Here is a 25,863-nt window from a genome sequence, read left to right on the forward strand (position 1 = left end):
ACATGGTATGTACTCACTCATATATGGATTTTAGATATAGATCAGGAGGGTGTCAGCCTACAATCCCAGTGCCAGTGCGTCTGGGAAACAGGGAGTTTCCCAAGAGAGATGCATGATACTCCAGAGAAGTGGAATGAGGCAAGATCTCCTGAGCAGATTGGGAACATGGGGGAAGGGGATAGGGAACCAGCAAAAACAGAGGGGGATAAGTAGAGGGGAGAAGAAGACATGGGGGAACCAGAAGTTTGAGTTGATGTAAGAATAGAAGAGAGCAGGATGAGAGATACCATAATAGATGGAGTCATTATAGGCTTGAGGAGAGAGCTGACTCTAGTGAGATCTCCAGAGATCTACAAGGATAAGACCAACTGGCAAACTAAGCAATAGTGGAAAGACTACATTAATCCCCTCCTTGAAGATAAGGTTGATGTTTACACTATATGCCATCCTAGAACCTTCATCCAGTGCCTGATAGAAGCCGAGATAGATATCCACAGCTAAACACTGAAATGAACTCCTGGAACCTAGTGACAGAGATAGAGGAGTAATGAGCAAAAGGGTCAAGACCATGATGGTGAATCCCACAAAGACAGCTGACCAGATGATGGGGAGCTCTTGAATCCCAGACTGATGGATGAGGGGCCACATGGGACTGATCCAGACTCCATGATTGTAGTGTCAGTGAGGAGGCCACAGAAATCACTGGGGCCTTGGATAGTAGATAAGCATTTACCATGGTGTATGAGTGATCTGTGGGAGCCCATTCCAAATAGAGGGATGCTCTCTCAGCCTGGAAACATGGGGAAGGGCCTACATCCTGCCCTGGATGAAATGACCGACTTTGGAGATCCCCCAAGCAGGCCCTCACCCTCTCTGGGGAATGATGTTTGGATCGGGTGGGGGGCTAGGGAGGCTGGAGGAGGGACAAGGGAGGAGGGATGGGAAAGGGAGCTGGGATTGACATGTGAAGCATTCATGTTTGTAATTAAAATAAAAATATATATTGAGAAAAAATAACTATAAACATAGTAATGAATCACAACATAATAGTAAGTAAATAAATAATAAGCATATTGGCATAAAACTTATCAAATTCATGTGTGAATGACTAATGTTTAGAAACTATCTGAAAAGCTGACAAAATGGCTGAAGAGACAAAGACAGTTGCTTCTAAACTTTTCCTTGTGAATTCTATGCCGCAGCATCCACATAGTGGAAAGAACTAATCAACTTCATAATATAGCCTCCTGACTTCTACACCCATGTATTCATATGTGCCACCCTTTCTGTAACAAATAATAAAGAAACCTTGTGAAATATCAGATGATTCATTCATGAAATACCAGGGCATTTAGCAGTGTGATTGAGAATGCTCCCTGTATTTATGCTACTAAGTTTAAATTCTAATTTCAAGTAAAACTATGCTAAATGACAGAATCAATTTGCTTAACATAATGTAAAAAGATTGCATTCTGAAACCAGAATTCAAGAAAGAATGCCCAACTTCCAAACTTTGTTCTCTAAAATGTGGGATTTGCCTTCTAAAATGTGTTTTTCCTCCCACTCTATCTATATTCTTTGCTTAATGAGGATCAGCATATCAACTTATCAGATTATATAGAGAAATTTAGGTTGGGGAAGTGCCCACGGACATTCATTTTTTTCATCTCTGATCTGAAGAATCATTACCCTTTGCTGAATGTTGAGTCCTTGCTAATGCTCATCTTGGGACACTCCATCAAGTCTTCCTGAAAGGCAGACATGTAAAGAGAAGACTTTTCCTTGCCAGCAGCTTTGGTTTATCCCCCACCAGTCTCCTGGGCTCTGACACATTGTAGTCCCCAAATAACACACAAGATGCTATATTAATTATGAAGCTGCTGGCCTTGCTTGTTTCTTACTGGCTAGCTATGACTTAAGTATTTATCCCATAATTGCTAATCTAAGTATTTCTCTTACCGGAGAATTTTCCGGGCTTCCTACCCCATGGCGATTACATCTTGACTTCCCGTGTTTCTCTTATCCAGAGTCCTCCTGGACTCGTAGTCCCACCTATCTTGCTTCCCTATTGGCCAACAGTGCTTTATTGACATATACACAGGACATCCCCCATCATTTTCTCTTTTCTGTCTAAACAAAAAGAAAGGTTTTAACTTTAACATAGTCAAATTATATATAACAGAACAGTTATCAAGTAAGAACACAGTTACAACATTTTCTCTATCAACATTTAGCAAGATTTAAAGAAAATATCATCTATCCCATCCTTTTGAGTCCAAAGTCCTATATGTAGCTTATCTTTTATCATAACTAAGGAAATCTATAACTATAACTATCAGTCTTCAACTCCATCAAAGAACACAGAAGGATAATATATAAACACTAGGATTGACAGAGACCTCTTACTACCTGAACAGTCACCTGAAGTTCCTCTGTAATGTTGGGGCATCCATCTTCAGCCCATAGGCCGCAGTGTGACTGGAAGACTTCTCAGCAAAGCAGGAAATTTCAAACTGTCCATCTGCATCAGCAGTCTGTCAGTCATTTTTCTGTGTCCTACAGAAAGTCTCATAGACTCTTCCATGAAGCAGGGACCATGAAGGACTATTTGAGTTCAGCAGTCACTTTCCTGTGGGTCCTGCATATCCAATTTATATAGCAACAATCAAGCAGTCCAGGAAAGAGCAGTTTCTTGCCCAAATGGCTAATCTTTACACATTGAAAGCAAACTCAATAACAAGTTTCTTTGATGCCCATCTTCCTCTCAGACGTAATTGGTGATGCCAGGAGCAGACATTTCTTATTGTCAAGAAAAACCCTAAACCATTTTATATGCCATTTTCTGAAGGTCTTTGAAAGGTTTGAAGACTGTCTATCTCAAATGTATCTCTGTATATATAGAAAATCTAACTAACCTAACTATAAGTTCTGACTATTATAAGTAACTATCTATAGTTTGTATTGAATTATGCATTATTTTTAAAAGAACAGTATAAGCGCAATACTTAATCAAGAAGAGAAATATACACAAAAATCACAAAATTGGCCTTGAATTTGTATCAATAAATAAAAACCATACCAATACAAAGTACTCATTTCCATACCATAATCCCTTTTTCCTTTAAAAAGAGATTGGTTGTGATAATTAGCCAATTATAAGCAACCCCATTCAAATGAAAACAAAGATTTCTAAACAAATTGGGAATTTGTATGTCGCTCATTCCAAACTCCTTCGTGCTGAAAGGGGGCGCTGTTAATACCATGGGGATTATGACAAAACTCAGAAACGTATATAAGTCTTTATTTTTAGGGTCTGTAAGTGTGCATCATCTTAGCTGTATCAAATGTTGGAACACCTGGCCCACTGCTTCCAGGAGTCTTGGTTCATCAAACCACAGAAGCCTGGAAGGAATCCTCAGCTTTTCATTTTCTGTAGAAACATAAACAAAATCTCATTTCCCAATTAACATATCCTTATACTTAATTTTTGAAGTCAAGGCATTTTCAAAAGATATAAGTTGAATTAGTTCAGCAGCATTTATAATCAAGTGTACTTTAGCAGTTGTTCCTTCCTGAACAATCAAAAAACTGAAAAACACCATAGCATACAGCATCCAGACTTCCTGTGTATTTTTCATCATTACATGGCTTATTTATTCATCTATTACTATTACTCTATTTCTTTTACTCTTATTTCTGTGATAGGGTTTCTCTTTGGAAATCTGCCTGCCTTTGCCTCTGGAGCAATTCCTACCTGCATGTGCCACCACAGCCAGCTTCTCTATTTATTTACCACTATGCCGTTTCTTTTTCTCTCTCAATCTTATGTATATTTTTAAACACACTGTATTCTTCATCCAAGTCTGACTGTAAATCTTTGTTTTTCTGGCCACGTGTCTTATCTGTTAAAACTGCAGCAGTTTAAACTGCAGTTTTTCCAAGATGGCAGGTGTAAACATTACTCTAGCTCACTGGATCAGTCTATGCCGACATCCAGCAAAAGCTGCCAGCTTGGAGATGTGGTCACTGCCACTTCCAGCTGTAGGTACACACCTTTCAATCATTAGCAGAGCCTCTTAAAAGAACCTTTCAGGATTTTTTATGCTGAGTCAGGAAGACTCCCTTAAGCGAATCGTATGAGTCTCTGCTTGTCGCTAGCAAAACAGAACCCACCTGAGAAAATGCTGCTACCAAAAATCTGTGCTTCTCTCCATTTTTCTGTTTCTAAAATTCCTTTAAAGCTTTTGTCATTCTACTTGGAAATTCATGAAACCGCTCCTGATCACCATTTGTAAAGAGAAGCCTTTTCCTTGCCAGCAGCTTTGGTTTATCCCCCACCAGTCTCCTGAGCTCTGACACATTGTAGTCCCCAAATAACACACAAGATGCTATATTAATTATGAAGCTGTTGGCCTTGCTTGTTTCTTACTGGCTAGCTATGACTTAAGTATTTATCCCATAATTGCTAATCTAAGTATTTCTCTGGAAATTGGATATAATAAAATTATTTCACATAAAAAAGAAACTTAAAAATAGTTTGCTATTATCAGAAAACATCACCTTAGAGAGCAAAAGTTTCAACAGATTGGAAAGGATAATATTATCATGTATATATTCTTTCTCTGCCCCAGTCTCTGTGCCTCAGATGCTTTGATGACAGAAACAGCAGTGAATTCATACAACAGACTCTACTATGAAGATGGCAACAAAGCACTCACCTGTCATTTCTCACCACTGCTGTTGAGTTTTAAGCATCAGTTTGTTGTGGAATGTTTGTTTAAAGTGTGTGAAAATTTGTTGATTTAATAAAGAGCTAAATGGCCAATAGCTAGGATGGAAAGAATAGGCAGGGCTTCTGGGGAGAGAGAGGAACTAGGGAGGACTTTAGGTTGGAGAGAGAAGCCAGCTAAACAGTGTAGTAGTCAAACATATGGGACCAAGAAGATGTAACTGAGCCATGTGACAGAACACTGATTAATAGAAATGGGTTATAAGAACTTGATGAGAATAAGCCCAAGTTAAAGCCCAAGCTTTCACAATTTATAATAAGTTTCCTTGTCATTGTTTGTGGATTGGCAGTTCAAGAAAGTCTGAAAAGAATGTTCAACTACATTAGTTGAATGTTCTGACTCTGTTAATCACTAGCAGTCACTTTGGATACCTATACCTTTCTCAGTTTTTGTCAATCATCTTGAATGGGAATCACAACACTTGCTCCATAAAAGTGATGGGAGGATTCTGTTAGTTAAGTCTAAGAAATAGTAATAAATAGTACAGTGTGACACATGTGAAATAGTAGCTGATTTAGCAAGCAAGCTGACACAGTATTCCTGCTACTAAATGTAAGTAGGATGTTTTATGCAATTGTGATGCCTCTTTAAACAAATGTTTCTTTTGTAGCTAAGTAAGTGGAAATCAGAGTGTCAAGGTGTACCAACAGACTAGTATCAGCTCTTTGAGCTGAGACCCTAGGGTTGAGCGTCTGATGCTCGCCTGTTTGTACAGGCCACTTGTTCTCCTTAGCACAAGAAGCATCATTGCACCTGAGATTTAGAGTCCACTAGGAGCATTTATGTTTGAACACTAGAAATATGGGGCCATGTTAACCAAAACCATTGCAATAAACAAATACGTTTTTATGTTATTTTTCCCCAAACTACCATTTTCCTATTTTTAATTTAAATGTATGCTTGGTAGAAAGCAACCCAGAGACCATGACAGAGATAATGTTTCTGCATGGGTTCTCTCAATGGGGAGAACTTACAGTTCACATTCTGGTTTGCATACTACTGCAGAGTGAATGCTTATTTCCACAGTTATACAGTATGCTGCTTTCTGTGGATATAAAAAAAAACATGATTTCAATTGTTAGCTTTGTAAGCTATAATCATGTAATTGGAAACAGCTGTGCACACAAGAAATTTAAATACAAAGTATTTTAATTAAAACATATCTTCATTGACAAAAAACATTCATAATGCTAATAGTCACATGTGACTTCTTAAATAAAAAATGGTGTCTGAACTCTTGCCATTTCCACATTATATTATTTTCTTAAAGAAATCTGAAATAGAAAGTTTGACTTCTCCTGATCCACCAGCTCTCTCTCCAATGTATGCTGCAATTACTTTCATCTGAAACAGTGCAGATCAATAAAGTCATAAAACTATACCCACAGGATTTACGTGGATATCCATCACCTCTTAAAAATTTAGGAACATTCTCCCCCCAAATCGTAGTGTTCTGGCTAAAATTTCAGACAGCTTTAGAGAACGACTCCAATATTATTGAACATCCAGGTGGCAGTCCCTTGCTGAAGACAGGTCATAAGTAAGAGCCAGGAGCATAAGAACACTTTCCCTGATTGTATTAATGGGAGCCAAACTGGAAAGACACTGTCATTTGGAAGAATGACCATTTGGAACTACTTCCTAGATAAAATTTCCCCTTTCCCAATTCAATTCCTTTCATCCTTTTATGGATACAGATTCCAAAATACAGATTGCCTAGAATTCAATCCAACATTTGTTTCTCTGGGAAGTCAGACTTAGACTAGCTCTTGTTTTATTTGCTTACTCTTGTCCTGACTTTAATCTGATTTCCATTTCATTGGATCATCTGGCTTCATTTCCCTTATACTCTTCATCCCATGGTTCTAGTACATTTTCATAATTTTGTTCACTTGAATTATGTTTTTGTTTAACATCAAAGCCTTACACAAAACATAACTTATTACTAAGTGTCAACCATGTACATTGTGTTGTTTCCATTGCTTTTGTACTTGTAACTATATATATATATATATGTGTGTGTGTGTGTGTGTGTGTGTACCTTTCATTGAATATAATATAATATAATTGCATCATTACTTCTCTATATTCCCTCCCTCAAATCACTCCCAGGTCTACCCCCATTTGTTTTTATTAAAACTAGTAGCTTTCTCTTATCTTAATTGTTGTTTTATATAAATATGTATGTTCTTAAATATATAGATAAAAATTTATCAATTGATATAATGTTAGCAATATGTATGTATTTTTCATGCCTGACCACTTGGTATCAGAGAACCAATTGGTGTTCTGTTCCCTGTGGAAGACTGTTTCTCCCATTACCAGCCTTCCTCAGTTGTCTGTATTTTTCAGGACTGAGGCCTCTTTAGCTTTCCTGCTTCAATGTTATTATGTCTGTTGATGTTATCTTCTTTTCAGATCCTGTACAAGCAACAATGATGGTAAGATTGCCTGGGGACAGCTTCACTGACATTTATAGGCGACACAATTTTTTGCTCTTCTAATCTTTCTGCACCAACTCTGCAAATATCCCTGAAACTTCATTGCATGAAAATCAAAAATTTTAAAGTAAGACATTCTGAACTTTTCTTAGTTTCCATGTTCTTTATCCCCTCTTGAAGTGCCATAGGAGGTATAGCATTTCCCCATGGCTTTGGAATTGTACATTAAAAAACAAAGAAACAAACAAAAATCAGTTCCCATTGTAAAATTTATATTACAGTGTAGAATTTATATTATAGATTATTCTCTTCCAACACTATGTTTTCTTCACGTGGATATCTTTCCTAGATGTTTTGCAAAATTGGTTACTACCAAGAGATATGTTGGAAATACTTTTACTTCAACCACACCTACAAGGAATGCATACTCATCTGGACAGGGAACCATGAAGGAATTTTGTTTACATGGTATCCAAACTGTAGATTTGAACTCATTTTAGAATCCCTCACTTCAACAGCCTGTCAATGAAGACCTATCAATGAAGAATATTTGGGAAAGTACTGAGCTCGATGAACTAATTAAGGTAAAAAGATATTGTGGTCTCTGTAGAACCTATGCAGTCTGTCACTATAAAACATTTAAATCAAAGAAAAATACAAATAAACAAAATTATTTATTCATGAATTTTTTCTAAAGGCATATTTTCTTCAGACACTGTATTTTCTTTTCCCTGCTCCCAAGGATGATCTTACCAATAGGAGATGCAAGATTGTGGATACAGTATAGCATCCTATTTTGAAATTGTTTATCATATCTAGGGAATGTGAATATCAATAAAAATGAGACAGAATTAATCGTGAGCAAGACTTCACACTTTAAAGTATTAAATCATTTCATGTTATGAATAAAATTATGAGCTGAATTGTGTCAAATCAAAAATAAAAGAAAATGCATTAGAAAAATTCAACACGTAATGTTTACTATGTAAATAAAAATTAATGTCAGGCAAATTATGGGAAAAGAAATATGGTATATTTCTATTCTTTCATAAGTAAACCATAGCCTCTCAATTATATATATATATATATATATATATATACATATATATGTGTGTGTGTGTGTAGGTATGTATATATATACATATATATGAAAGAATAAGATGTATATATATACATAGATATATATGAAATAGCAAGAAAGAGAGAAATAGGGAGTAAGTTTTATAGAGAAAATATAAGAGCTATTGCAAGGTTATGTTTATCTTCCATTTCCTTCAATGTATTCACATAAGAATTTAGCACTCCCCCAACTGCAACACTGAGTCTTAGAGAATGATAATCAAGGAATTACAGAACCATTATCAGTTTAATTCGCAATTTCATCATCTTTAACATAGGTTTAAGTGGGATGATGATTTGTGCTCTCAATTAGCTGTGTCTAAAATATTCTTCTGTCACCAAAATTATGCCTGGAATATTTTATTTTAGTCTAATATACTTTTTAATAGGATTCAAATCATAGAATGCTAAATGTGTAAACTTCTTAGGAAATGAATTGACATTATTAAAAGAGGGTGTGTGTACACTTTAATTGCGTTATCTAATTTCTAGAAAATATATTTTTAAAAAGAAGATGTTTAATTTAATTTTTTCTGTAGTGCCAATTTTTTCTCTCCCTCTCTCCCTTTGCCAAAAGCATTGCCAGATAAGACAGGCTCTGTTTCAAAATTATTTTATGGTGTGTGTGTGTGTGTGTTTGTATTTACATCACTCATTAATACTGATACTGTATTAAGGATGGTCTGTCTCCTGTCCTTCCTGGGTTTTTTTTAAAGTCTTGCTATATCTGTATCCTTGGGTAGAGCCCTTTATTTTTAAGCATCTAAGACTCCTTTTTTGTAAACCTGAAATGCGACTGTCTGTTTTTCTACACTTTTATTTATTATACAGGAAAACGTAAAATGACAGGAAAGAAGGGACTCATTCCAACATACAGTGTCAATATTGGATTAAGATTCAAACATCTTTAATTTTTTTCTTGCAGTTTTGATAGATATCCTCCAAATTCCATGAAATTAGCAACTTCTTGTTTCAGTCTATAAGTTCTGGGGATACAGATATTTGCCCCATACCTGGAAAAGTTTTTGACCTTTTTAGAAATATTTGAGGTTAGAGGAAGTGTGCATGCTCCTTCCTGCATTTGCCACCTAATGGAAGCTCTTTGATTCCTTGTATCCTTTTTTTATATTTTTTCTTAAATTAGAAACAAGGTTGCTTCACATGTAAATCCCAGTTCCCTCTCCCTCCTCTCCTCCCATGCCACCTCACCAACCCCTCCAGTCCACTACTCAATTCCTGCTCCATTCCCCAGGGAGAGTAAGGCTCTCTGTAGGAGATATCCAGAGTCTGTTAATTCATTCAGAATAGGTCTTGGTCCTCCCCCAAGAGTCCAGGCAGAGAGAGCATCCCTCATTGTGTGATGGACTCCCAAAGTCCATTTGTATGCCAGGAATAAATACTGATATACTATCCAAGGCAGCTGACCTGAACAAGGGGAAGCTCTTGGACCCTAGACTGATCGCTGAGAGGCCAGCATGGGACTGATCCAGACCCCATGAAATGTGGGTGTCAGTGAAGAGGCCTAGGTAATCTATGGAGATTCCTTGTTTCTTAGCAAGCCAGTGTTTTATGAACCTGATTGGGCACCATAATTGTATATATCTAATTTCTAATCAAATCACAATTCCTCTGGAAACTTTTGTCATCATCCAGAAATCAATTGTCTACTAAAGGAGTTCCTGTAACTATATACAATATATCCGTCATATGCCTATCTTGACCCAAGGGAAGAAAGGCAAGTATTAGTACACAGTGGATCTGGGATGGGACTCCATTTTTTCATTTACTGAAAGAAAATGTCATTTCACCAAAAGAAAACATCACCATATGAAAAGATCATAGCTTCTCTAGTCCTTAAATTACATTTACATCTCAGAGAACCTGTTTCAGTGCTTTCTGTAAATGAATGCTATGGATAATTAATATAAGATGAATGCAGAAATTTTAGGAGGAAGCAAGATTTGTGAGATTTTTCTTGATAATTATAATTGCTATTGGAAATATTGCTGGACTTCATTAATATCTGAACAATTTTAAAACACTTAGTTCCTATCAGCACATTGCTAAAGTCTCCAGTGATGGAAACATGAGCTCATCCTTTGGGATCTTTTCTTCGTGCCTTAAATTTTATGCTAAGTGAAATACATACATAAAGGTCAAGTTTGCATATTTATAGCCATCAACAATTGGCATCTTATGTTTCATGTTTATTATGAATAGGTAAATGACTGAATAAATAATTAGCTCATTTTAACACAAAAATAAATCAGTAATATGCATAAGTAATTAGTATACTTAATAAGATCAAAGATTTCCCACAGTTTATATCATTCACGACTCCAAAAACAAAATAATTTAATAGGTTTGGGTTTCTCATATTTATAAATGGACTCACAAAAGGGTTAAATATGATGAGGTGAGGGGAGAAGAGCAATATATTTATGAATGTTAGACTGTGGTAGTGGTTTTCAGGATTTCATGACATGCTCTGTTGGGAGGTACTGGTATGATTAAACCCACTAACAGTGTTTACTAATTTCTTTTCTTATAATTTTAATAGAGTTTAAAATTATATTCTTCATCAGAGTCTGCTGGGTTCACTGCTATCAATATGTATATTAAAGATCAAACAGGGACATGGAAAGGCAAACTAGGGTTTTTTTGTTCTGTTAAGAAACATGTGTAAAGGGTGATGTTCCTCTGATATCGTTCTCATTCCACTTATCATCTATATATAATAGGGTTACTGCCTTTTTTGAGTTAATCTTGTATCCAGACACTTTACTAAAGGTGTTTATCAGCTGTAGGATTTCCCACTACAACAGCCACAAACAACAAAAAATATCTTGTATTAACACTAAGGAAACAAGTGAAAGACTTATATAGCAAGAATTTTGAGTCTTTAAAGAAAGAAATTAAAGAAGATACCAGAAAATTTAAAGATCTCCCAAGCTCTTGTATAGGTATGATCAGCATAGTAAAAATGGCTATCTTGCCAAAAGCAATTTACAGATTCAAAATACAGGCACAATTCTTCATATACACGGAAAGAATAATACTCAACACTATATTGAAAAACAAAAGAACTAGGATAGTTCAAACAACCCTGTACAATAAAAGAACTTCTGGAGACATCACCATCACTTACTTCAAACCCTATTATAGAGCTACAGTCCTCAAAACAGATTGGCATTGGCATAAAAAAAGATAGGTAGACAAGGGGAATCAAATTGAAAACCCTGATATTAACCCACACACCTGTGAACACCTGATTTTTTTATATATTTTATTTTCCAGTTTATATTTAGATAAGAAACGAGGTTGCTTCACAAGTCAGTTCCAGGTCCCTCTCCCATTCCCTCCCCTCCTCCCATGCCCTCCCCCAACCCCCCCGTTATCCCCTCATTCCCCCAGGGAGGGTGAGGCCCTCCATGGGGGTGTCCATAGTCTGTCATTTCATATAGGGCAGGGCCTAGACCCTTCCCCGAGAGTTCAGGGTGAGAGTGCACCTCACATTGTTCTATGGGAGTCCAAAGTCTGTGTGTATACTTGGGATGGGTACTGATCTGCTGCCCAAGGCTCAATAGATTCCCTAGGCCTCCTCATTGACCCCCAGATTCAGGGGGTCTTGATCAGTCCCATGCTGGATTCCCAGGCTGAGGCCTGGGATTCAAGAGTTAACCTTTGTCTGGTCAGCTGTTTCTGGGGTTAAACCAGCCCAGTCTTAATCCCTTTGATAATCAGTCCTCCCTCTCTGTTACTGGCTTTCTTGAGTTCAGCTCAGTACTTAACCAAGGGAGTCTGCCTCTTCTTCGATCAGCCACTAAATGAAGTTTCTGTTTCCCAGACTCTCTGGTCATAGGATTGTAGGCTGGCACTCCCCAGATCTATGTCTAAAATCCATATATGAGAGAGGGGAAGCTGTTTCTGTGGGTTAAACAAGCCTAGTCTTGACCGCTTTGCTCATAAGACCTCCCTGTCTGTCATTAGTTTCCAGGAGTTCAGTTTAGTGTTTACCTATGGGGGTCTGCCTTTGCTTACATGAGTCAGTGGTTGAAGGTTCTAAAATGGTATATAAGGAAGTAGTCAAACTTATTTTCAGGGAGGGGCGTGGGATGAGGGTAGGGAGAGGGAGCTGGGATTGACAACCTTGTTTCTAACTTAAATAAAAAAATCTAAACAAAATAATATGGGAAATATAATGTCTGCATGTAAAATGGTTACAAATAAAAACAAAACAAAAAGTGGGGTGCAGAATTAAATAGAGAATTCTCAATAGAGAAAGTGTTAAAGTGTGTAACATCATTAGTCATCAGGGAATGCCATTCGAAACAACTCTGAAATATTGTCTTATACCTGTCAGAATGTCTAAAATCAAAAACACCAGACAGTTTATGATCGAGAGAATGTGGAGAAAGGTGAATACTCCTGCACTGCTCGTGGGAGTGTAAACTTGTACTCTCACTTTGGAAATCAGTATGGCAATTCCTCAGGAAAATGGGAATCAGTCTACCTCAAGATCCAGGAACTCGACTCAGACATATACTCAACCAATGTATTTTCACACAAAGGACAAGGACATCTGTTCACCTATATTCATAGCAGCATTATTTGTAATAGCCAGAACATGTTAACAACCAGATGCCTCTCAATTGAAGAATGGATAAAGAAAATGTGATATATTTACACAATGGAGTACTTCTCAGTGGGAAAAAAAACAATGGAATCTTGAAATTTGCAGGCAAATGGGTGGAACCAGAAGAAACCATCCAGAGTGAGGTAACCCAGTCACAAAAAGGCAAACATAGTATGTACTCACTAATATATATTGATTTCAGACATAGAGCAAAGGATTACTACCCTATAATACTCATATATAGGGTCCCCTGGAGAAGGAGAAATGGAAAAGATCTCCTGAGGAAATTGGGAGCATGGAGGGAGGGTAGAAGGAGTTAGGAGAAAAAGAATGGGAGAAGTATAGGGCAAAGTAGAACATGAGAGAGTGGGAAATTTGAGTAGGGGGAAGAATAGATGAGAGCAAGAAATGAGATTCCATAATAGAGGGAGCCGTTATAAGTTTAAAGAGAAATATGGCACTAGGAAAATGTCCAGGATCTATAAGGATGACACAAACTAACAATCTAAACAATAGTGTAAACAATAGTGGAGAGACTACCTTAAATGCCCTTCTCAGATAATGAGATTGATGACTACCTTATCTGCAATCCTAGTGCCTTCATCTAGTAACAAATGGGAGCAGAAGCAAATACCCACAGGTAAACACTGAGCTGAACTCCTGGGATCCAGTTGCAGAGAGGGAGAAGTGATGAGCAACTGGGTCATGTCTAGACTGTAGAAACCCACAGAAATAGCTCACCTGAGCAAGGTGGAGCTCATGGGTCCCAGACTGATAGCTGGGAAACCAACATAGGTCTGACCCAGACCACCTGATCATGGGTGTCAAATAGGAGTTCTGGGCAATCTATGGAGCCTCTAGTAGTTTGGATTAGTATTTATCCCTAGCATACTAATGGACATCAGGATTCCATTCCACATAAAGGGATACTCTTTCTGCCTAGACATAGCATATTCTATTTGATATTCATTCTCATGGATGTCCTTTATGTATGGTAAACAATTTACTTACAGTTACTCATATATTAAATTTCTATTCATTGAAGTTATTAAGTCCTAGTTCTAAAATTATGAGCACTTTGTAAAAGATAAAGTTGGGAAGTAGGCACAAATCTTGAGACATCAAAACACAAGAGTAGCATATAATAGTGTATAGTATAAATGAAATCTACTTGAGGAAAATATCTACTTAAAAGAATATTTTCTTTCATCTTCACTTGTATTTCTGGCTTTATCACAACTTTCTTTATGCTGTTGTTTTTCTTTTTAATTTTTAATTTTCTTCAAGAAATTTGTTTGTGATATATTGACCTCTATGAAAAAAACAAGATAATAGTTCATTGTTTTCTAAGTACTAATGGTAGATAAATGCATTTTCCCATTTATGTTTAATATAGATCTTTTAATTTGCTTACCAAATAAGATTGAACCATATTTAAAGCATTGATTATATTCTGACAGCCTGTGATAATTAACACAGACATCATAAGACACTGGTCCTACTAATTTGACATTTTTCTCCTAATTATTTTTCAATTCCACTCACTGTAAATATTATTTAGTCCTGTGCACAATTTGTCTGTTCACGTTGATTACAAGGTCTTTTATTGAGTATATAATTTTTCTGTTAATGTAATTTAATTTCCCATTTCTTTTAACAGTATTTTGATTGAGTGACTGTGTTCTGATGTATAAATCTAATAAATTCTTCACTACCATTAAGTTACACAAATATTATCTCACATTTATTCTTAATGTGATGTAAATGATTTGACTGTCACAACTAATGTTGATTCTGTGAAATGGTTTAGGTAGTTAAATGGACAAGGATCTCACTGTCCCTTAAAACAGTCCCTTTTTCCCCAGGCAGTTTACTTAGAAATTTCTCTTTCCCCAAAATCATGTAATACCCTCTTCTTAGTTCAGTCCCCATGGATGCATGTTCCTAATTCATTTACAGTCATTTGTTAATTAAATTTACCAAATAAGACTAACCATCTTTGTCACTGGTGTTTTTAAATTAGGACTCTTGAGAAACACCCTAATTCTTCCTGTCCCTCCTCCTTCTTATCTCTCTCCCCTTGATCTTTTCCCTTCTTTTCCTCCTCCTTTTCCTCTGGAACAGAAGATCTGCAATATTACTGTCATTCTTCTAGATTCTTTATATTTGAAATGTATTTCTATATTACAGTTTTTGAGACACACAACATCGGAATTACTCTGTGTTGTGCTTTAATGGCATTTCAAATTAATAATGGGCGGATTTCTTCATTTCTGAACAAATAATAAACTTTTCAAATATTTCACCTTTTAATTTTTCAGGTTCTTTCATAAAGCAATAGAATGTTGCATAGACATCTCCTTTCTTCTTGCCCTTGCATTCTCTTCAGTCTTTCCTTGTGAGCCCTTAGTAGTTACTTTTCAGGTCACTGGTTTCAGCTTCAAGCGTGTGCAATGCTACTGACTTTGTGTCTTTCTCTTATTCAATTACAGTATTTAAATAAAACAAAGTTTTCATTTGGCTACTTATGTGTCCTTAAATATATTCTTGTTCTTTTGTGATTTCATATTGTATTTTTTAATCAACAATATCATCAATTTTCTAAAAATGTAGAATTTTATTAATTGGATTGTGTATGTTGTATTAATTTCGATTTTGAACAAATTTGCTTTGAATCCCAAAGTACTATTCCTAATTTTACAGTTTATCTTCTGTGTTGCCATAGGTTTGTGCTGCTTGAATAATACAGTTTATTCCCACCATTCACCTGATCTTCCTCCCTCCTTTCTCTTGAGTGTTGGTCAATTTATAAAAAATTGATTGTCCAATTACACCAGACTTTTTGTATTCTCTTTTATTTATAAATTTAAATTAGAAACAATGTGGCTTCCCATGTCAATCACAACTCTCTCTCACTCTCCCTCTCCTCCTCCCATTCCCTCGTAACAACCACTCCGTACACCCCCCTCTCCCAATCCCCACTGCTAACGCAGGGAGTGTGAAGCCATCCATGGGGGGTGTCCATAGTCTGTCATTTCATCCAGGGCAGGGCCAAGGCCCTCCCACAAGAGTCCAGGCTGAGAGAGCAACTCTTACTGTGAGATGGGAACCAAAGTCCATTTGTATGCCAGGGATAAATACTGATCTACTACCCAAGGCCCCATAGATTGCCTATGCCTCCTCACTGACACACAAATTCAGTGGTTCTGGATCAGTCCCATGCTAGATTCCCAGCCACCAGTCTGGGATTCAAACGACACCCCTTGTTGAGGTCCGCAGTTCCTGTGGGTTAAACAAGCCCAGTCTTATGCTCATCAATCCTTCCTCTCTGTCACTGGGTTACTGGAGTTCAGCTCAGTGTTTAGCTGTGCGTGTCTGCCTCTACTTCCATCAGTCATTGGTTGAATGTTCTGTTTCTCAGACTCTCTGGCAGATTGTAGGCTGGCACTCCCCTGATCAATATTCATGAGGGCTATTGGTCTGAATTTCTCTTTCTTAGTTGTGTTTTTGTGTGGCTTGGGTATCAAGGCTATTGAAGCTTTGTAAAAAGAGTTTGGCAAAGACCCTTCTGCTTTTATTGCATCTAATATATTGAGAAGAATTGTTATAAACTGTTCTTTGAATTTCTGGTAGAATTCTGTACTGAGGCCATCTGGATCTGATTACTGCTTCTAGTTCCATAGGGGTTATAGGTCTATTTAAATTGCTTATCTGTTCTTGATTTAATTTTGGCAACTGATAGCTATCCAGAAAATTGTCCATTTCCTTTAATTTTTCGAATTTGGTGGAGTACAGATTTTCAAAGTATGAGCTGATGATTCTCTGGATTTCCTCAGTGTCAGTTGTTTGTGCTCCTTTTAATTTCTGATTTTGTTAATTTGCATGCTCACTCACACTCTGCCATTTGGTAAGTGTGGATAAAGGTTTGTCTATCTTGTTGATTTTCTCAAAAATCCAAGTCTTTGTTACATTGATTCTTTGGTTTTTTTCCCTAGTTCCTACTTTATTGATTTCAGCCCTCAGTTTGGTTATTTCTTGGCAACTACTTCTCCTGGGTGAGTTTGCTTCTTTGTCATCTACAGCATTCAGCTTTGATGATAATTCTCTAGGGTAACTATTCTCCAGTTTATTCATTTGGGCACTTTGTGTTATGAACTTCCTGAGTAGCACAGCTTTCAAAGTGTCACATGAGTTGAGGTATGTTGTTTCTTCATTCTCATTGAATTCTAGGAAGTATTTAATTTCTATTTTTTATTTCTTCTTTGACCCAAGAATTATGCAATTGCCCCTTATTCAATTTCCATGAGTTTGTAGGGTTTCTGCAATTTGTGCTGTTGTTGAATTCTAATTTTAACACATGGTGGTCTGATAAGATGCATGGAGTTATTCCATTTTTTTGTACCTGTTGAGGTTTGATATGTTGTGGACTATGGGGTTGCTTTTTAGAAGTTTCCATGTGGCACTGAGAAGAAGGTATATTCTTTTTTTATTTGGATGGAATGTTCTATAGATGTTTGTTAATCCCAATTGGGTCATAACTTCTATTAGTTCCTCTGCTTCTTTGTTAAGTTTCTGTCTGGTAGTCCTGTCTAGTGTTGATAGTGGGGTGTTGAAGTCTCCCAGTATAAGTGTGTGGGCTTTATATACAATGAGTAAGGAGACTTTTTTGCAAACCAAAAGATTCAAAAAGTGAAAGAAAACTCTGAATTCATGGTGCTTTTCTGAGTGTAACTCTCCAATTGCTTTTAAATTAACTACACAAATAAAGTGGAATTTTTAATGTTGCATTTTCCTTTTTTCTAACTTATTTGCATATTTAAAATATATTTTACCCTATAAATAATAAAATTTTCTTTGCATTTTTTTACTGTGTGTTTTTTCTCTGATTTAAGTCTCAAATGACCTGTGTTTTATTTTATAACTCTTTTTCTTCAGTTTATTTTGTTTCTTTTTTTTGAGACAGGATCAAATCATCTAATGTCTTTATCAATTTATTTAAATATTTACAAGCTCTCAAATGGGTTTTAATGACTACAGTGACACAGGAATACAATTCTGCCCATGTATGTGTCCCTGTATAACAGAACTTATTTTCAGAATAATCTGCAATTACATTCTTACATAAATAGCTACTTGTTACAGATAAGTTTACACATACATTGCATTTCTATATTTCATTTTCATATTGACATAATTATAGTTGTCTTGAACTATTATATAATGTGATATACAGTTATGTTCAATTAAATTATTTAAAAGAGTCAATACCTTGTCATTCTCTTCATTGCTTTACTACTTCCATAAATTTGGGCTTTGAAATTAAATTTTAGTAGTAGATTATTTTTGTCTATGTTCCTTCTAAAACAGTTTAGGAAATTATTCAAGCAAAACTAATGGGGGATGTTCTTCTGTATAGGTGTTTCTATTATTGGTTGACAAATAAAACACTAATGAGACAGTAAAGACAGGAAGATAGGCAGGGCTACCAGATAAGGAAAAGGCTGGCTATAGAGGCAGAGGGAGGTTTCACAGAGATGCCATGTACAGACTGGGAAGATAGGATGTGCCAGAAGTTATCTGATAAGATAAGGCATGCAGAAATACATAGATTAGTAGTCATGGGTTAGTATTTAAGAGAGAGCTAGCCAGGTAGAAGCCCTAGCCATGAGCCATCAATTTTATAAAGATTATAGCATTTGTGTGCTTATTGGGTGCTGAAGATTGGCAGGAACTGGCAGGACATAAACTTTCATCTACACAAAACATACAGAAGGTTAAGAGAATGAAGGAATTTCATGTTAGGAGTTCTTAAACAAACAAACAAAAAAGACAAACAAGGACATATAACCTCTAAATTAGGAAACTTTCTTCTCTCTAGCTTGAAAGTATTATATACTATTATTTTAAGGTGTGTTATTTTGTGTTGTATATGTTGCATTTGTGTAACTCTGAGAAGATGTGTTACCTTGTCTAAAACACCTGCTTGGTCTAATAAAGAGTTCAACACCCAATGGTGGGGTAGGAGAAGGGATAGGCAGAGATGACAGGCAGAGAGAATATATAGAAAAAAATCCGGAAGGTGAGGAAGAAGCAACTAGGGAGAAGGGAGGAGGATTTCAGGTCCCTGCCAGCTAGCTACACAGCAAAAAATGGAGTAAGAGTTACAAAAGCAAGAGAAAGATAAAAGTCCAGAGTCAAAATTTAGTAGGCATAATTTAAGATATTAAATAAACTTTCAAAAAGAAATAAAGCATTCCCAGTAGTTTTTCTTCTCCTCCAGGAAACCCTCTCTTCATATTGGTAAAGATTCTAGTGAAACAGACAATGCAATGGAATGTATTGATGTATACCAATGCTAACAAAGTAATGACTTAGTGACTGTCCATAGTTAGAGTTCTAGAAGTACAGATTTTGAGGCTTTTCCATCTATTCAGAATGAGAGAAAATGAACAATAGAAATGTGAATGCTTTTTGTGTCAGACTGGCATGGAAGGCTCCTGGGTAAGGTTATCATATTATGTCATGTTGTCATTGTAGTTATTAGGTGTTAGCCTTGTGTGACAGCAAGCTACCTATTCATAATATATTTTACTTTGTTCTTGTCTAGATCTCATGAATTTCAGAGCTATTGGGACCACAATCATATATTAATGCCTGTCAGTGATGAAGATAATTAACGAAGGAACCCACCCATCATAAAATCACATAATAAAAACATCTGTTTGCCTAGCAAAAAGCATCCTTCTTCATCCAAACACCATTTTTCTCATTCATTTATTTTTTCATGTAGATGTTTTTGTCTTTCTCATGCACTAGATAGCATGTTCATAACTCTTATTTACCTTCAGACATGAATTTAGATTTTTTGTATTTCTTTTACTATACCACATTTATTGGTGTTATGCATTCAACTGTTCATATTTAAACTGTTTTGTCAAAGTATAATATAACTAGTTCCTTCAAAAATTGATACTAGGAATTTACATATGAAGACCATTTCTCTAAAATGATAATTTGTCATTTGAGTCATGTATAATTTAAGAGTAATTCACACAAAATGGTGCCTTTACTCGTGGGACACACAATGTGGGTGTGTGTAGGAGAAAGATGGAGGAGAGAAAACACGAAGAAGGATGACAAGACAGGATTCTTATCAAATAGAAAACCTTTATTTCAACCCAAAGTTATTTATATAGGGAAAGAGAGGAAGGGAAGGAATGGGGGTTGTACTGCAGCTGCAAGGAGCCTGGAGGAACAAAGGTCAGTGGGATGGGTAGGTCATCCTGTGTCCTCTGGTAGCCTAACTGCAGATTCTAGCTTTATCTTTCACATACTACCTTCTATCGAATAATCCTACGCCCGAGTGACTAGGCAGATAAGCTGCAAGTCTGTTTTCTCAGAACTCACTTCCTATCTAAGAGGTGGTATTTCAGCGATGTGACCTGAAGTCACATCTTTCTCTATGAGTATGCAATGGTGCTATGGCTGAATTATGGCGGAGGCCCCAACAGAGTGGGTATGGAAACTATGTTTAATGACATCAGCATAGCTTTCTTATACATGTATTTAGTACCTACTTGGGATACTACATAGAATAATAAATAGGGAAGTAGAAGGTATAAGATGATCTAACTGTGAATCATATATTAGCCTGAAGTTCCCCCAAGGAAAGGGATATTGCTTTTTCCAAAAATATGCATTCTAACTAGAAGATCAACATTACTTTTTGAGTTGAGATATATTGAAGAAAATTATATCGATATCCTGTTATGTGTCCTTATATTTGTTAACCAAGAAAATACTATGCAACTGTCATTTAACTTCATTTTGTTCCTATGTCATAAATCAAAATTTGTATTAAAATTATTTTGAAAATAATTACAGGTGACCATTCATTTGCTTTATCAATTAATGTAAAACATATGTCTTTTTGGTTTTTCTTTCTTGTCTTTTCAGTTTTATAAGTTTATTTGAAATTTAACAGTTGGTTCTCATCCATATTGTCTCCTGAGTTTTTAAAAAATGGTAACAGGCACATTTGTTACCAAGTATATATGCTACTTGGTAAAGCATTGTACAAATGATTTCATGGACGAAACCTACTGCTTTGGTCCACACAGATTTATTGATCCTGGTACGAGGAACACATCTGTACTTCCTATCACCATCATGGTTAATTTCCAGATTTCTTTATGTGCCAAAGTGGCATGCTTCTTGAAAATTACTTCATGGATGCATTTGTGAATATGATTGAGTGTTCTTAGGTCACTGTCTCATTGATGGAAGAATATTCCCTCTTGTTTTCAACTCACATCTTTGCTGGAGTCATTTTGTCCTGCTCAGCTTAGAAAAACCATAGCATTGCAATTATGTGTGAGACATATAATGACTAGAATTGTTCCCCGTTCTTTCTTGAGAATCATAAGTTGTACATGACCCTCAGTTTATTTTGACTTTGTTGTACTTGTTCATTATGCTGTACTTTAGAGAACGTACCATAAAAACACAAGAAAACTTTCATTATTTGTTTATCTGCTTTGAACAGAAGTAAAATTGTTCTTGTACATTAAGTTCAAAGGCTACAGTAGTTATCAGTTATTTCAGGCTTGCAAAGAAGAGTGATTCTAATAAATTGTTATTTCCCACAAACTCTTTATAAATTTGTAATATTGTATGCATTTTTCCTAGTAGAATCCATAGCCAAGAAAATATTCTCTGACTGTATAAATAATCTTTGAGACAGCTGAAATATTTCTCCTTTCCAGCCGGCATGCTCTACTGCAGTTTGAGTCTACATGCTCCTGTCACTATGCCTGCACATTGAAAGCTTGCTTCCCAGCCCATGATGTACTTAGGAATTGACTGAAGTTGTTACAAGTGTTACTAGGAGGTGCTTTGGTAGGTAAGGGCATGATCCTGAATGGAACTGTGAAACTCCAGTCTCTTCCTCCCTATGATTCCTTGGTCAGAAAGTGAACAGTTTGTTTTATCATCACATGATGCCACAGGCACAAGTCACTGCTATAACGTCTATTGGACTAAAACCTAGAAAATCATCAGTTGAACCAGCCTCAGTTCTTTATAAGCTGATTACAGCAAACATTAATTTTAGCAATAGGAAGATGGCACAGTCTCTCAAAAAATTAACCTGATTTTAGAAACCCAAACATAAAATTTGGGTGCTCGAGTATAAATTGAACTTAGCAAAACATGGGAAACAATATACATATGTTTTCATATGAACAAAAGAAAAATTTAGAGTGTAAAGTTCAAACTCTGGTATTAACAAACATACAAGCATTCAGATCAAATTAAACATGAGGTTAATTGCACTTCTGAAGGCATGTCTGATTATGAGAGATGCAAATTAGACGTTTGTATTCTTCTGACTCTTGTACCTGAGGAATAATCTATTTGCATGAAAGAAGCTTCTGTTTGATTTTAAATTTCTTTTAGAACTGTTCCTAAACATCAGGATATTTAGGTTTGTGTGCACACTGCTCAACATGCAGGCAAGAATATGTAATGGATAGCTTAATCCTCCAACATACTTATAGTACAGTCTTTATAAAGTTGATTCACTAAATTGGCAGATTTCTTTTTCAACTTTTTACGAGACAAATTGGCATACACAGAAAATTTATAGTCTATTAAGCCCATAGAGTTAAAGTATTAAAATGAGTTTGTACAATGATTGTGAGTACCCCAGTATCTAATTTTAACTGTTATTGCTATGAATAAATCATTGGAATGCCCAAACAACTCTTGTTTATTATTCAAATCGTTATTTTTCTCTGTATTTGCTACATTATTTATTCATTTAATAACCAGAACTACTAAGCCCATGCATGTTTTTATGAACAATCATAAAATGTTGTTTTGTGATACACTGAAGCAAAAATGTATTTCAAGGTTACTGCTTCTCAACAGCTAGTAGATCTTAATTACTAGTTCTGTGAAACTATGTCTAAGATATACAAGTTTTTTGTCACAATTAATCCACATGTATTCAGTGATTCATGGTTCTAGCCAAGTGTTCTTATAGGAAGATGTAAATTAGTTTTTATGACTCTCACAGAAGAATGAATTGATCTGTCTTCACAGATGTTCTTCAGATAAACAAAGTAGTGTTTGAAGATTATGTGCTATAACGATTCATATTTATTACACACAAATAATCCTATTGAATTCCATTGAATAAGCATTTATTTTCATTCACCAAACATGAAGTGATCATCTGTGAATAATGAAGCAATATTAGTTTGGGTAACAGGTTCAAAGGTTCACTCACATTTAAAATTTTTAAAAATTATATAAGGAAAATAACATTATTTCTGAAGGTACACATGACAGTGCATCGTCTGCCTATGTTATAACTTTTTGTATGTATGTGCACCTGTGTGTGTATGTGTGTGTGTGTATGTGTGTGTATGTGTATGTGTGTGTGTGTGTGTGTGTGTATTTAATTTTAGGAAAATATGGATAATAGCATTCCTTGAGGATTTAATCAAACATACTTGATGTTATTTATCCTTCTTTCTTCCCTCTCCTGTACTGATCTCCTTCCTCCATTATAATTAAAGAAACCTCTCTATATTTTACATTTCCCTGTTCATATCAACTGAATTCTATTGTTCATCTCAGCCCATGTCTCATGTTGCTGTGTGGTGACAGTTCAGAATCCCAAAACAGAAAAGCCAATTTCAATGTCATTAGAGTTTAATAAGCCCTAAATAAAGACACCATATAAATAAAGATACCACTTGCTACAGAAGACACTTGAGTATACCTGAAAGACTTATATGTTCAGCTAAGAGGTCAATAGGATAATACATCTTAACTATTTTCTCTGATGAATTAACTTTCAAATATTTCCCATATTGAAAACATGGCATAATTTCATAAGACTTCCATATCCAAACAATGAAAATTATAGAATGACCAGGATGTTTGTCTTAATTCAGTATACTAACTAAAATATGCAATAGTTCAAATATAAAAGATATAGCTGAGGTACACGATGATAGAGGATGTTTCCATTAAAATATATTCCTAGTACTGTGATGATTTGTGGAAAATATATATGATGTACTCCTAGGTGAGTCAAAAATTTTAAAAAAATGCTTGAAAAGAGACACTATCATTTTCATTTAGTATCTCTTATTCATCCCTTCACACATTGAAGAAAAAATGAAATGGAAATAGTAATAATGCAATAGTGGCTTGCTAGGAATGATTGGAAAAATGTCTTTTATTTTGATTTTTCTATTTTTATTATTTTATAAATTTTAAATACTGAGAATACATTATTTTTGTAAAAAGTGAGTAAAAATATGAATAACTCAGTTTCATTTATTAGTAGTTGTAGCAATAAGAATGAGGTCTCTACAAAGCTTTATACATGGTTCCTTTACAGAAAACCCTGCTGAGTCACCACTCATTGTCCAAGGCTGGTGCTCATTGCAATACTCATTATACAAGCCTTGTCCTGAAGGATTTTGAGAGTGCTCAACAGGGATGATGGCATGTAAGTAACTCATAAGGATGAGTTATTGAAATCAGATTAATGTTTCCTTCTTAGCGAATGGTGAAACTTTTAGTTAGTAGTCGTCTATAGTTATTATGTAATAACTATATATTATGTGCCAAAAATCCTTCCAAGCACTGGAGGTATAGAAAAAAATATGTCAATGTATGAAATGTTCACAGGGTCTCTAAAATGTTTAGCTCAGAAAATGCAGCTAAATAGTCAAGTTTAAGTTAACAAAGATTGTTTAAGCTATTCTGAATACAGAGTCCCCTACGTAAATTCATGTTTGCCTGAGTACATTTTACAACAGATGAATAATTTTTAACTATAATGGTAAGAATTTGAATGTAGTAATATTTTTTCTACTTTGGGGGTCCTGCAACCCAGGTTTATGATTACTTATGAATTTCTGGCCTTAGCCTGGTTTATTCCTTGCCAAGTTTACTTAACTTATCCCATCCTCCTTTTAACCACTGGGTATTTCTTGTTCTTGTTCCTATATATCTGACTTTTCTTCTTACTCCTTGGTTGACTGGGTGACTGGGTGTTTGGGTGGCTACCACCTTATGTTCTCCTCTCTTTCTTCTCTTTTTCCCTTTTTCCTTGTTTCTCCTATGTATACTTTCTGCCAGTTAACACTGCCTATCCTTGCTCCTGCCTCACTGTTGACCATTCAGCTCTTTATTAGGACCACCAGGTTTTTTAAACAGGCACACTAAAACTGATTACCAGAGTTAAACAAATGTAGCATAAACAAAAGTCACACACCTGAAAATATTTTACCACAGTTGTAAATAGATGTTGTAAGTATCAGATACTTGATAATGAAAACCGATTTTTATTTCAGTGTTCATGATCAAAATTGTCTTTCATATTGTTCCATGAAACACATTGAAATTGGACAATAACATCAATTTTCCTGTATAGTTAATTATTGATAATACACAAGGTGGTTTTTATTCTTTCAGTTCAATTACAAACTATTTAAAACATTTCATTTAACTGAATACAGTTGTTTTATTTTATAATCAGATGTATAACTATTGAATAATTCTCCAGATGAAAGGGTTGAAAATTCAAGTTGATCTGTTCCTAGCCTCACACAATTCACCTTGATTTTTGTTAGCATCATTCCATTGTTTTGATGTATGTGTACGCCATGATCATGGATGTTGTGGGCATTCCAGTTCATGATACAGATCTCAGAGCTTCTGTCCTCATTGCTTAATGTAATGCTTACTGTTGAACTCATTTAATGTATATTCAATCATGCAAAAAAAATAGATATGAGTAACAATTTCCTAATTATCCCAGTTATTTCAAATATCCGTAGTGTATAAGCCCTTG

The sequence above is a fragment of the Mesocricetus auratus genome, unplaced genomic scaffold, assembly GCF_017639785.1.
Source record: "Mesocricetus auratus isolate SY011 unplaced genomic scaffold, BCM_Maur_2.0 Super-Scaffold_100714, whole genome shotgun sequence".
In the NCBI taxonomy this organism is placed as follows: Eukaryota; Metazoa; Chordata; class Mammalia; order Rodentia; family Cricetidae; genus Mesocricetus; species Mesocricetus auratus.